Raw genomic sequence first — 16,881 nt, forward strand, 5'->3', positions numbered from 1 at the left:
GATGTCAATTATTAGACATACAAAATCCTTTGGAAAAGCTAAACTGAGTAAGAGAATTTATGACAATATGTGGTAATTTTTTACTCCACATTATTGCTGTAACTGCTATGATGATGATGATGATCATCATCATCATCATCGTCGTTGTCATTTTTGTCATCATCTTCATTATCGTTGTCATCTTCAACAGCATCCTCATCATGGGTTTGCACAATAATCACCAGTTAGTGGATATTTATTATTTTGTCAGTTATACTGACAGGCATTGTGTGAGAATAGACTCTTAATTATATCAACTACCTTTAGAATACAGTTATTGTCTCCTTGGTACAAATTAAGAAACAAGATACCCCCACAGATTTGTGGAGTGTTAGTAACTTGTCCAACATCTAAGTGAATCAAGTAGCCAAATGTCGGTATAATAATAAATATAGATAGTGTATTAATCTGACAATAATACGTGAAAGAAATAGTTGAAAGAAGGGAAGATTTATTATGACAGGAGGTATCAAATGTTACAGTTCATATGGCTGCTTGTTCTAATATTTCTGGAGTATACTGTAAGCAAAACAAGTTACTTACCACTTGGAGAACTCTACACTGGTTACCAGTGCCAATCGAGGAGTCCAACCACATAAACAAGAGCAATGACAGTCTCTGTGTCAGCTCTGGAATAGAAATTCAAATATTTTGTTTAATGAAACCTAGTATTGGAGTTAGCAAGGAACATATAAGGCAGAGAAATGACAACAATGTCAGCTTCCATTGTGCCCGGCTAGCAGTTCCCTCTGGACCTAGTATGGTATGGTTAACTTGCACACACCATTTGGGCACTGGGTCTCTTCCCCATGCATCCTGAAACACTTAAAGAGGAGTGAGCCTGGGGACCATTGACATACATGATACTTACGCAGAACAAAGGAACATAAACAGAATTTTGCAACTAGGACAGATAACTCCATACAAGGTGATAAGCCTCACACTGGCTGTGTGGGCTTTTTATCTCTTGCTAAGGCAGCATTCCAGCCCCAAGGCCCGTTTTTGTTTTTTTTTTTCCTCAGCCAAGCATAGACTGAAAGATTGCATGCAGGAGAATTCCTTTCTAGTAGTTTGCTTCAACAGGAAGCTTTCCTAGTGCATTAAGATAGGATCTTGCCAAGTGCTTGCTATTCAGACATGTATGTATGTATCTACTGCTCAAATAAGCCATCTCTATACCACCCTAAGCCCAACCTCTTCTCTCTTTGTTGAACCTTTTTCTTGGTCTTTTATACTCAACAGTCACATTTGACTGGCTGTTAGGTAGGTGATTGTGAACAAAGGATACAAAGACTTAATTGTTAAGTCTGAACCCCACCTACTCTGAGAAACTTCCCTGTCACTTTGCATATTGCTCCCTCCTCTGTGCCTGTAATAACCATTGTTTCTAGTTCCATTAATACTTGTATTAGCATTCTGAAAAATGTGTGCTGTGCATTGCTCGATTATTATCCCTTATAGCCCTTGGCCCTTGGCTATATGGTTTTAGCCTTCATTGAATCATTTGGTCTTTCCAATAGCCTTACATGGTGAATTCTTATTGTCCCCATCATACAGACAAACTGAAGCACAGAGAGATCAGAAAGTTGCTCAGGGTCACCCAGTTAGTAATTGGCAAAACTAGGATTATGAACCTAGGTATTCTGTTAGCTGGAATCTGGGGCTTTATCCCATCCATTTTTCAGTGGTTGGCCTTATCTCTTCACAGCAGCTTACTAATTAGTGACCTCAGAGGTAGGATGCACATCCTGTGAATTTCTTTGTTTTCAGCCCTGTCATAGTACTTTGCCTGGATCCTAATGGGCACCTATGAAACTATTTGGTGAGTGGAAGATTAAAAGATAGATGATCACTGGTGACCAGTGGAGGAGCATCCAGGGCAAGCCATACAGGTATGTCTCTTTGCTTTAGATGCTTAGTGGCTACCATGAGCCTTTGTCTCAGGATGCAGAGGAAGGGCAGGATGGAGGAGAGAGATTGCAGGGCAAACCTTGTCTCACTAATGGATTGCTTTGCACCATCGTTGACATTCTCACTGGCCTAAAAGAAGAAGGAATTTCATGGGCCTCTAACCTCAATTCTATTAGCATCTATAATCCTGCCCTGGTTTTCTCTAATTTGAATTGCAATTATCTCACCCTCTTCTGTCCTCTTTTTAAGTTTTTCCATTGAGGCACCTGTCAAATCTTATCACAATGGTCTGCATCCCTCTTTCTCTCTCTTTGTCTCTTTGTCACTGTTTATCTGCCTCTTTCTCTCTCTTTTTCTCTCTGTTTATCTGCCTCTTTCTTTTTCTGTTTATCTGCCTCTGTCCCTGTCTCTGTCTGTTTCTGTGTCTGTCTCTCTGTCTTTGTGTCTGTCTCTGTGTCTGTCTGTCTGTCTGTCTGTCTCTCTCTCTCTCTCCTCCATGTCTGCCATCCTTACTGAAGGTTTCTTGAAAGGAGGCTTCTTCAGAAAATGATCTTGTTTTAATCAACTTGTACCCAGTAGTTAGCACAGAGCCTGGCCTAAAGTAGGCTAGTAGGCTCACAAGTAAACCATGATTCTGAAATGAAAGATGCATTGCTGTCTCTGGATCTGTGTGTGTGGGGGGAAGGTGGGTTATGAAAATACAAGAATGAATAAACAGCACCTGAACAAACAACACATGCAATACAGGGATGTACCTGTGGCTCATGGAAGCAAGAAGCCTTTGGATGTTCTTTCCAGTCCCTTTTGCTCTTTCCCTTCAGCTCTTGTTACTTGATAGGTGATGCAAACAAACACTTCTCCCAGGACTGGTTAAGAGAGGCTGGGAATACGATTGGGCAGGGTTGGGGGCAGGGAATTGGAGACAACATAAAACAATAAAGATGATTTAATTTATATCTGATTGCAGCAACCAGCTGGATATGACATCAATTATTATACCCTAGAAGTTATTAAAGAGCAGCTCTGTCATAGGCACCTTATTAGCTAGGGATTTATGGGGCACAGAGCCACAGGGGGGATATTGATATTTCACTCACAGTGTCACATATGTATGCAGACATGGTGGTTGTCTGTCTAGCAGCCCTATCTCTTCTTGCACTTTCCCATTCTTAGGTCCTACAGCCTCTGGTTCAAAAACAACCTTTTGCTTCTGAAGCATGCATGATGGTAAAGAATTTCACTAACTAGGGCTTCCGCCCATTTGTAGGTGTTTCAATACCTGTATCTATAATTCTGCTGTCCAGATAGAAAACATTCTTGGCTAATTTAAATATTTCTAGAGTTTTTAGTATTATAAAGTGCCTCCTTTGATAAAGTCTCTGGTTTCAGCTGATTTTTTAAGAAAAAAGGCTTGATATTCGATTTCATTTCAGCTCGGTCTTATGTTACAGCCCGAGAATCTGAATCCTTCGAGTCTTTAGTTTATACTTTGTCTCTCCTCCTTGAAGTACCCTTGCAACTGGCTCTCAGCCCTCCCTGAAGGAAACTTCTAGTTTCCTACCACTGATCTCCGGACTTAATGCGAATAAGTACGCTTCTCTTGGATGCCTTGACATTAAAGGCACATTTCTTTTTAACACAATTGGATGCTTTACTCATTCCTTGAAGCAATTTATTCCTAATTATAACCAATTATAATGTGTGATACCAGGAAATAAAAAACAAATTACATTTTTAAATTTGAAGCCTGGGTAGGGGAAAATGACACTGAGCAATCATGTCAATTTTTTTTCCCTTTGAAGACCAGGTTTTTAAAGAACTAAAAGTTTCCTAAATTTGATCCCTTGAAGTACCAAAGTGACAACACAGGCAGGAAGAGATGACATGTGGAAAGTGGCAATTTAGTTATTTACCCAGAGATGCAGTTAGGTGTTATTAATGAGTGGCTAGATCACAGTTGACATTTTACAAAGTGACTTACAATTGCACCTGCACTTGTGCACACATACACGTGCAGAGAGACCACATGGTGATGAGAAGGAGGGAAGAGGACAGAATTGGGTCTCTTCTCAGGGGACTCAGTGAGTACAAAGTAAGAAAAGTACATTGTGAAATAGGGCCATCAGGAATTAAATCCACAAATGATGGGAAATGGCTGTGCTAGGTTAATATACATACACGTGTAAAGCCTACCTATTTACACATGCACATGTTTGTATATATTTACATATTTTGCAATTTTTCTGCTTTGGTTAAGGTTCCTATTGCTGTGACAAAGCACTGTGATCAAAGGCAACTTGGAGAGAACAGGGTTTATTTTACCTTACAGCTTGCAACCTATGGATTCAGGGAAGCCAGAGCAGGCAGGGACCTGGAGGCAGGAACTGAAGCAGAGGCTATGAAGGAGTCTTACTGACTGACTGGTTCCTTGTGGCTTGTTCAGCTCGTTTTCTTCTACCAGCTGGGCTGGAAGGTGGTACTACCTGCAATGGATGGGCCCTCTCATGTCAATCACTTATTAAGAAAACACCCTACAAGCTTGCCTACTGGTTAATCTGGTGAGAGCATTTTCTCAGTTGAGATTCTCTCTTCCCAAATGACTCTAGCCTGTGTCAATTTAACATAAAAACTAGCCTGTACATCCTCAGTGGGTTTAAATGGCTACTGCTACATGATCTGAAGGCTTAAGGAATCAGTGTCATCCAAAGCAGCATTGTATTTTAGAGCTCTTGCTTTTGATGCCCTCACTTGACTATTGAGCATCACTATCTCTCAAACGGCATCCAGGTGGAACTCTATAGAATTTGTGTTCTTTTCACAAAGCATGTAAAACAGAAAGGAATTCAAAGACTGTGGGTTCAATCCTTTCTTTCTAAAGATGGTCAGGCCAGAGAGGAAATAGATCTGCTAAAGGGCCCATGACTCTGTGTGTGTGTGTGTGTGTGTGTGTGTGTGTGTGTGTGTAATGGGAGGTATATGTAGTTGATAGTTTGGGTGTATGCACATGTGTATTCATGTGTGTGCACATGGTATAGAAGCAGAGGTGGATGTCTGATGTCTTCCTTCTGTCACTCTCAACCTTTAATCTTAGAGACAGGATCTCTCACTGAACCCAAAATTCACTAACACAGGTAGGCTACATTGTCAATGAGCTCCAGGGACCCACCTGTCTCTTTCTCTTACAGGTGGATACTGCCATGCCTGGTTTCTCATGTGGGCTCTGGATTTCTGTGGAATCTGGACTCAGACACTCACGTTAAATGGCAGGGACTTTACTATCCCACTCATGGTGCCTTAGTTCCTGGAACCATATCTGCTTCCCCAGAGCTCAAACCACAACTGCATGGTGTTTGATGAGGGTACCCAGATGGCACACTGATACTGGTGATAGAGGAGATGATGAATATGTGATGCCTTCCATCACACTCCATCCCCATAGATGGCCCTTGGTGATGGATGGAAAATATCCTGAGGTTGAAATCAATATCTTTGCTTACTTCTTTTGAGTCCAAGACAGTCAGATACATTGCTTCTCTCTAATAGGTCAGGAGTTGGACTCCCTGATTGTGGGGTATATAGTAAACAGCAGAACTCCTCAAGTGGAAGTTTTGTCCATTCTGAAAATACTGAGTGTACATGATATGCAACTTCTCTTTTCCTGCACTGGAAATGCCACCAAGATGAAACAACACCTCCATCCTCCTGGATCCTGTTTTCTGTTGGAGAGGTGGTATCCATAGTCATTATTGGGTGCAGATGTATAGCAACTACTCTAATCAGGAGGTGCCTGCCCTCTGATTCATCAGTTTCTAGCATTCCTTCCAGATACTGATGTATCCTAAGCCCATTGACTTCTCTGTGAGAGAAATTTGACATCTGTGATATTTGACTATGTGCCTCCTGAGCCATAGCTTTGCCATTTAACAGTAGACCCTGCTGGTGCTCTTCAGTGAGAAGGGCAAACATTTCAGGCCTTCAAATCTATATGGCCAGCTGGAGTTGCTAGTGCTTATAGGATACAATGAATTAGGGTTCTTGATCAGGAGAGATGTGTGAAGAGACAAATTTAGTCTACAGAGGGAATACTGCAGGCTGCAACTGAGGGATGTCAAAGGTGCAGGGGCTAGGGAGGGGGAAAGGCAGCTTTAATCGGAGAGAGTGATTATGGAATCTAATTAGGTTCTCATTTTCATTTGCAGAAGGAACATTCAATTCACTTAACACCACTCTACAGGCCTTTCTACTCTCAGCTGCACCCAAGGGAAAGCAAATTCTGGTATAATAGGACATTTGGACGGCAGCAGATCTGAGGGAGAGAGAAAGAGAGTGAGGACATTCTAGAAGTGATGAGGCCTGGGGCATAGACTCTGCTTGGCCTCCAAGAGCTTTGTGACCCTGGGAACATTGCCTTGCCCCTGAGGACCCTGGGATCATCTGCTAAATATGAAAAGAAAATTAAATCATTAAAAAAAATCTCTTTAAATCCAAAATACTGTGTTTGGTTTTTGATGTGTATTGATAGCCTGTTTTAGTAAACTAACAGTTAAAGTGTGGGAATTATTCACCACAGTGCTGCAAATAAGAATTTGATTTTGGTAACAAGCAGGACTGAATTTTAGTGTTGTCTCTACCTGCTTACTCTGGAATTCTTCCTTAATCTTTCAAGTAGTCATTTTACAAAACTAAGACAGTAAAATTTGTTTATAGAATCACTTGTGAATTAAATGGACTAATGTATTCAAAATATTTTCATCACATTTGGGACATTGCAAGACTCAGTAAATATTTAGCTGTTATGATCTGCTGATCATGTTTACTACAAAGTTTTAGAATAAGTTGGATGCTCTATCTACATTTTAAAATGTATGGTGGGGATGGGTTCCTTTTTAACAAATTGCTTGGATGACATGCCTGGAGAAGTTTAATGGTGGGAAGCTAAGTAATGGAGCAAGACTGAAATAGCTCCATGGAAATAAAGCATTTAATGTGGGAATAAATGAAGTTGCCACCCAGAACTAACAGCCAGAGTCGTGGCTGGGCTGTAATTAATGAATACGATGGCCAAGATTTATAAGGATATTTTAAGGAGTAACTGCACTGCATGGAGGTCTGGTTTTTATGCCTGGGCTGAAGTAAGATCAATGGGAAATCCATTACTTTAAGATTTAGTGATGGTAACAAAGCTTCCCCAACATTGGGTCTTTCACATGGTGGCCACCACAGAGGGTTTCTCTGGGGTAAGAGCCAAAGAGATGTGGAAGAAGATGTTGAGGTCTTGGGGAAAAGAACAGAGGACAAGGGGCTGTACCTCTGTCCCTGATGTTGAAAATGGAGAAAAGAGATGCTGAGTCCACATATACCCAGACAGTCCTCAGGGGTTACCAGTCAGCACTGTACTGAGTTTTGTGTGCATCCCATTGCCAGAAGCCTGACTGTAGTCAAGATGCTTGTGCTGGACACTTGAGATGATGTATCAATAAACTGAGCTGTTTTGGGTGGGGGTGGCTATTGGCAGTGACATCCAGCCTTGGCTCAGGATTCATCCACATGGTCCATTTGTAGCCTGAGCCCTTTATACATGTGAGAATTTGCTTTGTACCTTGTGTAGTGTGCATCATCACAAGACAGCTGGGGTTTATCTTGTTTGCCTAAGACTTCTGCAGTTGGGTTTGGTGATAAAAAAGATCCTATGTACACTCAGTTCCTCTTTGCCTTCTGTTCAGGGAAGAGCAAAAGACCACTTCATGGCAGAAGCCTCCTTGCTCTTGACTTCCAGGTACAGGAGGCAAAAGAGGTCTTAACTTATTTTGGAAATATGATCTTCCATTTTCCTTTTTCTGTGCATAGCACATTTGTGCCATATCAGCTTTGTTCACGTCCTTCCTTCTGCCTGGTGTCCTCTTAGGAGTCTAGCTTCAGAGGCCACCCTTAGACCCTCAGTAACCTTAGCTGTGTATAACCCCAGAACACAGTTTATTCCTTTCATTCATGGCTTAATAATAGGGTTACTCTTTCTCCCTTGCTTGTATTTTGTAGTAGAATGGCCTCTCCATTTCATAACTATCTCATTCTTCAATCCAGCTGCTAGGTATTTCTATGTTTCAAATACAGCAGCTCTTTAGCTTTGTTTTATGGATATGATCTTATTTTTCTTCTTCAGTGATGACTTATTCATAAGCAGAGCACCTGGTAGTGACTATTATCTTTCCCTCAGTTTCAAGGATAGACTCCTTGTATTTGTATGAGATTATTAACATGTTATTAATAGTTGTAAAACAGTTATCATTGATTAGGTACTTTGTATAAGGTTCTGTGTTGGGTACTGGACACATTCTCTATGTGCTAAAATTTATGCTAAATTGTAAAATCACACCCTTAACAGAAAAAAAGGCCCAAAGAGTTTTGGACACTTGCCTAAGGTCACACAATTAGTAGGCTTAACCATATCTACCAGAGCCTGAAGCCTATCTTTTAATAATCACACTGTATTTTATATTCAAGATCTGATTTGATTCCTTCAGTAATCTTATAAGGTAGCTGTCATTATCCTTAAATTACAAATGAAGAAGAATAGGCCCAGAAAAGCTATGTGACTTGCCTAAGGCAATGCAATTATAAAATAGAAAATTAGGGCATGGATGCTGGTGCTTCGAGTCTATGTTTAGCTCCTAACCCATCCAGGATGCCAAAGCTCCGTGCATTTTTCCCATTTTCCACCATCTCCCAACTCTGACATCATATTGGTTCAGTTCCATTTCCTTGACTTCATCTTTTGCCTCCCAAGACACCTTTCCAAGAAAGAGTAATAAAGGGAGTATGATCTGGTTCTAGAGATGGGAGATCTAAGTATGTCAATCCTATCTCAACCAGTTTTCTCTGTGAGGAACCAAGAAGATGGCTGTGTGGGTTTGTTTTGCCACCATGTGTAAGGAATAGATAGTCCTTGTAAACCTTAGTTGTGTTCTGTCTGAAAACTCAGGAAATTAATCGCATAATGAACCAGCCTTTAACTTTGATGAATGGATGATGTTTATTACATATTCACTGAATACATACATAAGTTTTAGGTGCCATTTGTTCAGACATGAATAACTGGAACACAAAAAATAGTTGCTGAGGATCCAGGAACAACTAAGCTGCAAACTCAACTTGTCAAGCCATATTTAGTGTTTGATGAGAGAAAGGATGAGTGAGACATGCTAAGTTACTCCATAATGTTACGATGTACTGGTTGCCTTTTCTCAACTTGACACAGACCTAGACATATCCAGGAAGAGGGAATCCTTCATAGCGAGAATCCCATCATAAGACTGCCCTGTAGGGCATTCTCTTGATTAATGATTGATATGGCCCAACTCTTGGAGGGTGGTGTCACCCCTGGGCAAGTAGCCCTGGATAGCATAAGAAAGCAGGCTGAGCTAGCCATATCCTATCTTGAGTTTCTACCATGACTTTCTTTAATGATGGACTGTGATATGAAGTGTAAGCCAAATAAACCCTTTCCCCTCATGTTGCTTTTGATCATAGTGTTCCACCACCTCTCTCTGCCTCTGCTTTCTGATAGCCGTGGAGTTAAAAGCCCCCTCCACCACATGCTCACGACACCACCATGCTGTTCTGCCTAAGCACAGCAATCCTGGACTAAATCATCTGAAGCAACAATAAAAATAAACGATGTCTTCTTCAGGGACTGGGGAAATGGCTTAGCAGATAAACACTTGCTGTGTAAACACGAACACCTGAGTTCACATTCCCAGCACCTACTTAAATGATGGGTGAGTATGGCAGCATACCTGTCATCCTATACCTGGGAGGCAGAGACAGGGGATCCATGAAGCAAACTGCCTATCTGCATTGACTGAACTGGTGATCTGTGGGTTCAACCTATAGAGCTTGCCTCAAATATAAGATGGAGAACAATAAAGGAAGACAACTGATGGCAACTTCTGATCTCCACATGCATGTGTGCACATATACCTCCCTACACATATAAGCCCACATATATATGAGTGTGTACACCCACACCCACACACATCCATGCATATATACCACACATACAGAGATGCTGAATAGTAATCATTTCTCTTTTTAAGTTGTTCTGTCAGGGATTTTTGAGGACAGTAGCTAATGCAGAAATGTGTGTTAAATGAAGAGTCTCAAAGGGCAACATGTCTGGTAGTCATCCCTCTCTTTCCAGTGCCTAATACAGTACATGACATCATAGACACTGTCCATGGATAACATGGAAGTGAATGGGAAAAAATTAACCATGATATTAAAAGAATCAATACATAAGACTTCCTTGGTTAAGGATGGAAAAAGTCAATCAGGAAAAGGTTGTGAAAATGAGGTGATATTTAAATCTGTGGAAATGAGTAGGAATTTGTTTTGTAGAGAAGGTTAAAGTGAAAGAGAATATTTTAGGTAGGAGGAATGTGGCGTTCTCAATGAGTAGGACTCATGGGAACTGCAATTGAAAAGGAGCTGGGACAAGGTTATAAAGAGCCTTTATTGTCATGCTATAGAGCTCAAGTTTGCTTTTTAAGTGAGAAGAGACATGAAATGTATTAAGTGGAACAGTGAAAAGATCAGGCTTATGCTTAAAGGAGTGTGTGACTGGAGGCAGGGCTCTGCGGGGGGTGTCGCCAGGTGCACTTCTTCACCTTGCCATTGCTTCCGTGGGCATGCAGGTGACACTTTGACAGATGAGACCTGATTGATGAAGATGCTGCTACCTGAGATGGAAATTTGTAATGAGAAAGAGTTGCAAGAGTAGGAATGAGGAGATTGTGAATTTCAAATATGTCACGGTGAACTTGAGATGTCTTTGGGATATCCAGGTGGATGTACTTAGGAGACAAATATAGGGCTGGATTTTTTGGAGAGAAGTGTGATCTAAGAGTTTATATTTAGAAATACCAGCATATAGGAATTTTATACTGTGAGAATGAGTGAACTTACTTTTGGAGAGGCTTAACGGGGCCAGAAAATATCTTCTGAAGTTAACCATTTCATAAGCTGAGAAAAATATCCAGAGTATGGAGTTTCCTTTGTGAAGAACCACCTTCTTCTGATGAGCTGAAAGGATCCATTTTTAACTTTGACTTGGTGAGATGGAAAGTCTTGAGATAGTTTCCACTTTAAAGAAGTGTCTGATTGGTTTCTTCATACTGACTAGTACCAGTAAGATCAGTTCAGTTCAGCACCCTGGCCAGAGCCACAAATACTTGTATCTTGATCCTATACTAGATACTGAAGGGATTTACAAAAGGGGTGAATTCTCCCTGCAAGGAATTTCCACCATTGTCCATAACAATCATCAAGAGTATAAATGACTGTGATGCAAGAAGAGCCATTTACATTGAGAAATTAAATACTACAAATGTTCAAAAGATGGAGTAATTACTGCTTGCTGAGGTCAGGAAATGTTTAATAGGGAAAGTCATCATGAAGGACAAATGCTAATTATCAGCAGAAATAGGGGTAAGTAATAGAGGAAATGATAAAATTCAGTAACAGAGGAACCAAAGTTGGCTTGTGGGGGAAACACTGGGAAGCTAGTCTGCAAAGATGGATTAAGGCCTTGAATGCCAGGGTGGAGGGATTGTAGTTTATTTCATAGTTTGAACAGCCCAAGCCCTCTTTCAATGATATTTCAGAGGTCAATACTAGGCCTTCCCCAGTGTTAGAACAAATGTGTCTTAGAAATACTGTGATCTTTTTCCAAGGAGAAAGTTAATTGATTGGCATTACAAAGTCATCATCTATGGCCAAGCCCAAATTGAAAATCTACTTCTGAAGACAGATACTGTTTGTTTAGAATGGAGCCACAGCCCTGATTCCCATTTTCTGAGATCTAGATCTGAATTTTCTTAGCACAAGATTCCCTTGAGGGGACTGCTTTTGCTTTTCTCGGGAGTCATTTGTTATCTTAAATATTGGCATCTTTGAGATAAGAGTTTTCTAAATCACATTTACAGAATGCTTGTAAACACTCCTCATGTTTAGAACAGCTTTCTTCATTGACCTTGTGCCATTGATGTGCTCCAAGCTACTTCAGGGCTTTAAATCCCCCACAGCTTTGCCATGGAAACATCCTTCCAAGTCATAACTCTTCCTTCTGCCTGGGTGTAGGCCTCAAAGGTTTATGTGATGGCTGGCAGAACCAGTCCAACAGGGTTTTCAGTAAAACCTGAGCTGCCATAGGGATACAGTATTTCTTTTCCTAATTGCTCATAATTTCATCCTGTTTCTTAGAACAGCAATTGAAGATGACATTACACTCCCTTTTATGTCAGTTGATGATGCATAATCCTCTCCCGGAACAACCAACGACTGTATTTACTAACACATTAAAAAACATCGATGTGTATTCAGTCCAGAGCCAATTTTACACAGGGATTTTATGTGTGCATCAGATTGTGGAATGTTGTAAGGGGATTTTACTCTTATAAAAGCACCCTCACCCTTGCAGATAAAAGGTATGACTAAAGGCATGTGAATAAACTGATGTGTTGTTTATTCTTTGTATCATGCCCTACGGACCCTTGAACTAGCTCCAGAAAATCACAGTCTGCTGTTCCCTGCCTTGCTTTGCACTTATGGTCTAGTACAGATCCCATTTACCAGGGTCCTTAGTCCTTTGGCCATTGCTTGGATTTGGCTTGTAGTCTGTGTGACAAAAGATGAGAGGATGTGGGAAAAAGAAAGCCATGGCAGCTCTTTCTTTTAGTGTGCTATTTCTATGAATTAATTCTCCCTTACTATTACTGCGACTGTCCCTGGACTTTGATATTGTTCATTCTACCACTTGTTCCTTAGGCCCTCCTGCTTAGGAAGACTAATGGTTTTCAACAATGACTAAACCCTGAGAACCTCAGTGTCCTCACTCATCCAGCTATTGGTAACCTCTTCACATAGGCCTCTGCATGTAAGCCATTTAGGATGAATTCTATTCCCATTGGGCCTGTGATGAAAACACCAGACACTTCAATGCCCAAAGACATTATTTGGCAGCTGAGATATCTGTTCACCTTAGTGATAACCAACCTGGACCTTTTTTTCATGGCCATCAAGGGGCCCACTATGGAAATATCACTAGAAGTAATTGATGGCAGAAAATTGAAGCTTACTTCTTTTTTTTTTAAATAAATGAAGCCAGAATACTCTACTTTGAATGGAGACACAATATATTGTAGTTTATATGCCTAGCTTATGGGAACATATAAGATGATGAAGTCTCAGTGTGAATAATGTATGCTCCAGTGCAAGAAAGGTCAGGAGAAGCATAGTAGATCAGCCTCTTGTGAACTAGCAAGAGCTAGTTCCATTTTTAATTCTATTGTGAGAGCTTGATCAATACAGTGTATCTCAATGTTATCGTTTCATAGGCTTGCTACCACTAGTCAGAAAAAGTTCTTAATATATTGTATTGTATTGTTAGGAATGAAAGTTAGATTTTGTTGTTGTTAATGTGAAAAACATAGGTAGTTTGGAACCAACTGAATATTTTGAATATGTCTCAAGACTATATCTAATATGGCTCATTGGAATGCAGAGCTGCAATGTAAATCGTCAAACTATTTTACCCATTCAGTGTCCTGTGTATAGAGTGTGCCCATATGTATATGTAGGCTGGGTTTATATTATCTAGATTGGTTCAGGCCTCATTAACATTTTAGCAGTGTGTTAGTTAGACCAATACGTCTATGTGGCTTTTCCTATTTCAGTTGGATCACAACACTAGTGGATAGATTTTCATGTTCAGAAGAAAAGCTAAAAATGAAAGGCAATTCCTACTGTGTTTCCACAAAAAAAGAAAGAAAAAAATCAGTGATGTACACTGTATTGGGGCCTTGTGACCAATAATTCTAGAACAAGTTTCTAATAGTGAAAAAGGCTGGGGAATTCTCTTTCCTCTGTCTCCAATGGATATGTTCTTGCCATGGGTAGCCATGTAAGACTCATTGGGGCTAAGAACTATTGATGAAATCCTTCTTTCTTGCTCATCTCTCAGCTCTCAGAAAGGACCAAGCATGTTCCCATCTGTCATGAATGATGAACTAAAAGTGGTCTCTGGACATGTGGAAGCAGAACTGACAGAGGTTCTCAGTCTGGAAAATGGGTATAAATGACAAATTGTTCCACATCAGGAAGTTCACTAACATAAAGCTTCTTGGTGTTTAGCAGAGGGGGGTACCCCTATATTGTTTTCAGAGATTGAGGGAAGTGTCTTAGGGATTTAGGGTTCTTACAGCAGCTAAAAAAGGGGGAGCTTTTAGCCCATCTTACTGATTGTGAAGCCATGACCCCCTGCCATCAGTCAGGACTAGGACTGAAATCTCAGACAATAGTTGTCATCCAGGAAGAAGCTTAAAGTTGGCAAAAAAAAAAAAAAAAAGCCTTGAGTAGCTCTGTACCTTTAAAAAAGTATGCCAGTCCAAACCTCTTTTACAACTTTCTTTAAGCACTAATAACATTTACATTTGAGATGTTGCTAGTAGAAGATCCCGGACTTTGTGCTTGATCTTTTATTAATGACATATTTTTATGTAAAATGCATAGAAAACTTCAGCCCCCAAATCACAAGCCTTGCTCTCTCCTATCCCTGTATTTATGTGATTTTCTTTTGTTAAAAAAAAATACTGTCTATTCAAATCTTTGTTTACTTAAGCCTCTAACTCAGTATTACCTCTTTCATGCAGCCTTCTCTAGAGATGTCTGCCTCCGGGGCTGATCACTAATGAACTCTAAAAACGTGTATTGTCTGCATGCTGTTGCTGGACATTTAATCACACACCACCTTGGAACACTTCTGAGCTGTTTCCTGTTAGGATTATTGAGCCTCTACTGTGATCATGTCTGCTTACTGAAGCCTCAGGTCCAGCTCAAAACAGAGGCAGATGCTCTGTAAATGTATATTGTAGTGATGAGTGTCTGCCATGGGCCAGGTGAGTGAGGAGAGAGGCTGAGTTATATAGTAAGAAATGAAAACATGCTCAAAACACTGTTGCTTTTTAAGCATTAAGATTTGGGGATATGGTGTTGAAAGTCTCTGGTGCTATTTTTTTCCCCCTCTCTATATCATCAAGAAGAGAGATGCTGTTCACAGATGTACCGTGATTTTTGTCTTTGTGAGTGAAATTCAGAAAATTATGCTGGAGCCTCTTCAAGTACATTTAGAACCACTCAGTTGTCAATCTTCTATTGGGAGGATGGATCATGCCTGTCTACTGTGTGAGTTTAAGAGGCAATGTACTCTATAGATAAACTCTTTTTTATCTTGTGATGGTTGTTATTATTGTTTGGATAATTTCAAATATAAGTAGATAAGCATCCTCAGAGGAAACAGGAGTTCTGGGGGAGGACATCTGGAGACTGGAGAGAATGCTTTTAGGGTAGTCCACATGTATCCATCAAGTCAGAAATCTGCAATGCCTACCGGGATTTACATCTTGTAGCTGACTCTGAATCAGAGCAGGGCTCAACCTCCCAACTCCTCATTCCTCAGAGAAGCCCTTTTAGACACTCATCAACTCTAGAGGGAAAATCCTGACTAGTCACCATAAATCAAGACTTGTATACTTTCCCTTTGATTGAATAAAAATGTATTGAACATCTGTTGTGTTCCGGGTATGAGAAAGAGGGAGAGAGAGTTGTTTATTTGGGCACCAGTAAAAGATATACTGGGAAATATTAGTAAAATCATAGGGTGTGAAATCAGAGGTGAGACTTGGCATGTTAGAGCTTTAGATTCGATTTGCTGTTTATTTTGTGCTATTATTTCTTGAGCATTTACTATGCAGCAGAGGCTGTGCTAAATTTTTACACATATTATCTTGTATTTGTATTGTATTCCTATTATCCTTATTTGTTGGTTCAACAAATATGCACTGAGCACCTATGATGGGCCTGACGATATTCTAGGCTCAGGGAGTAAAACAATGTGAGTTATGCACAAAACTCTGCTTTGTATGGACCTTATAATTTGGTACCTGGTATAAATGTGTGAAATAAATAAATAAATGTCAGCACAGTAGTTAGTTATAAGGCATAGGGAAATAATAAAGCAGGGAAAGAGGATAGGCTTAGCAAGCTTTATTAGAAGTTAGTCTTTGAATAGAACTGGAGGAAGTAGAGGAACAGTCGGGGAATCTGAGGAAAAGGGCATTGCAGAATGGAGAAGGTAACCATGCAAAGGCCTGAAGAACAGTGAGGAGAAACCAGCTGCCTATGGCAGAAGGAATAGAGGACACAGCACAGGGAGTCACGGATCTGAAGGCCTGATGCACTATTATAAGGAATCTGCATTTTGTGATGAGTGAGATGAGAAGCAATGGAAAGGCCCCAGCAGAAATGACACATGATCTGACTCAGCCTGGCTGGCTGAAGGCTTGATTGAAGGCATGCAGAGAAATGGATGCAATAATCCACATAGGGTATGCAGTTTGCATAAAAGTCCTAGCAATAGACTTGAAGAAAAGAGGCTGAATTTAGGATATATTTTATTTTTGCATTTTCCTTTTTGTTTTAAAATAACTGTAAAATTTTAATGTATTTTAAAATTAGGATATAATGATGCTATTTCTCCATTTCCCTTTCCTCCCTCCAACACCTTCCATGTGTCCTTCCCCCAAACTCTCCCATGCCCCCTCCACCCATCTCTCTCTTAAACTGATGACCTCTTTTGCTTTTATTATTATTGTTACATAGATCGATAGATAGATAGACAGACAGACAGATGGATAGTGGACGAATACATAAATACAACCTGCTGAGTTTGTTTCTGTTGTATGTATACGATTTCAGGGACTATACTTTGTATTGAAGAACCAATTGGGGGCTCATCCCTGTGAGAGGCTAATGCTCCTCCTACTAGCAGTCATTGGTTGCCTGTACTTCTTGGTCTAGGGGTGGGACTCCATGATATTT

This window comes from Peromyscus maniculatus, chromosome 11 (genome assembly GCF_049852395.1).
Source record: "Peromyscus maniculatus bairdii isolate BWxNUB_F1_BW_parent chromosome 11, HU_Pman_BW_mat_3.1, whole genome shotgun sequence".
Taxonomy (NCBI): domain Eukaryota; kingdom Metazoa; phylum Chordata; class Mammalia; order Rodentia; family Cricetidae; genus Peromyscus; species Peromyscus maniculatus.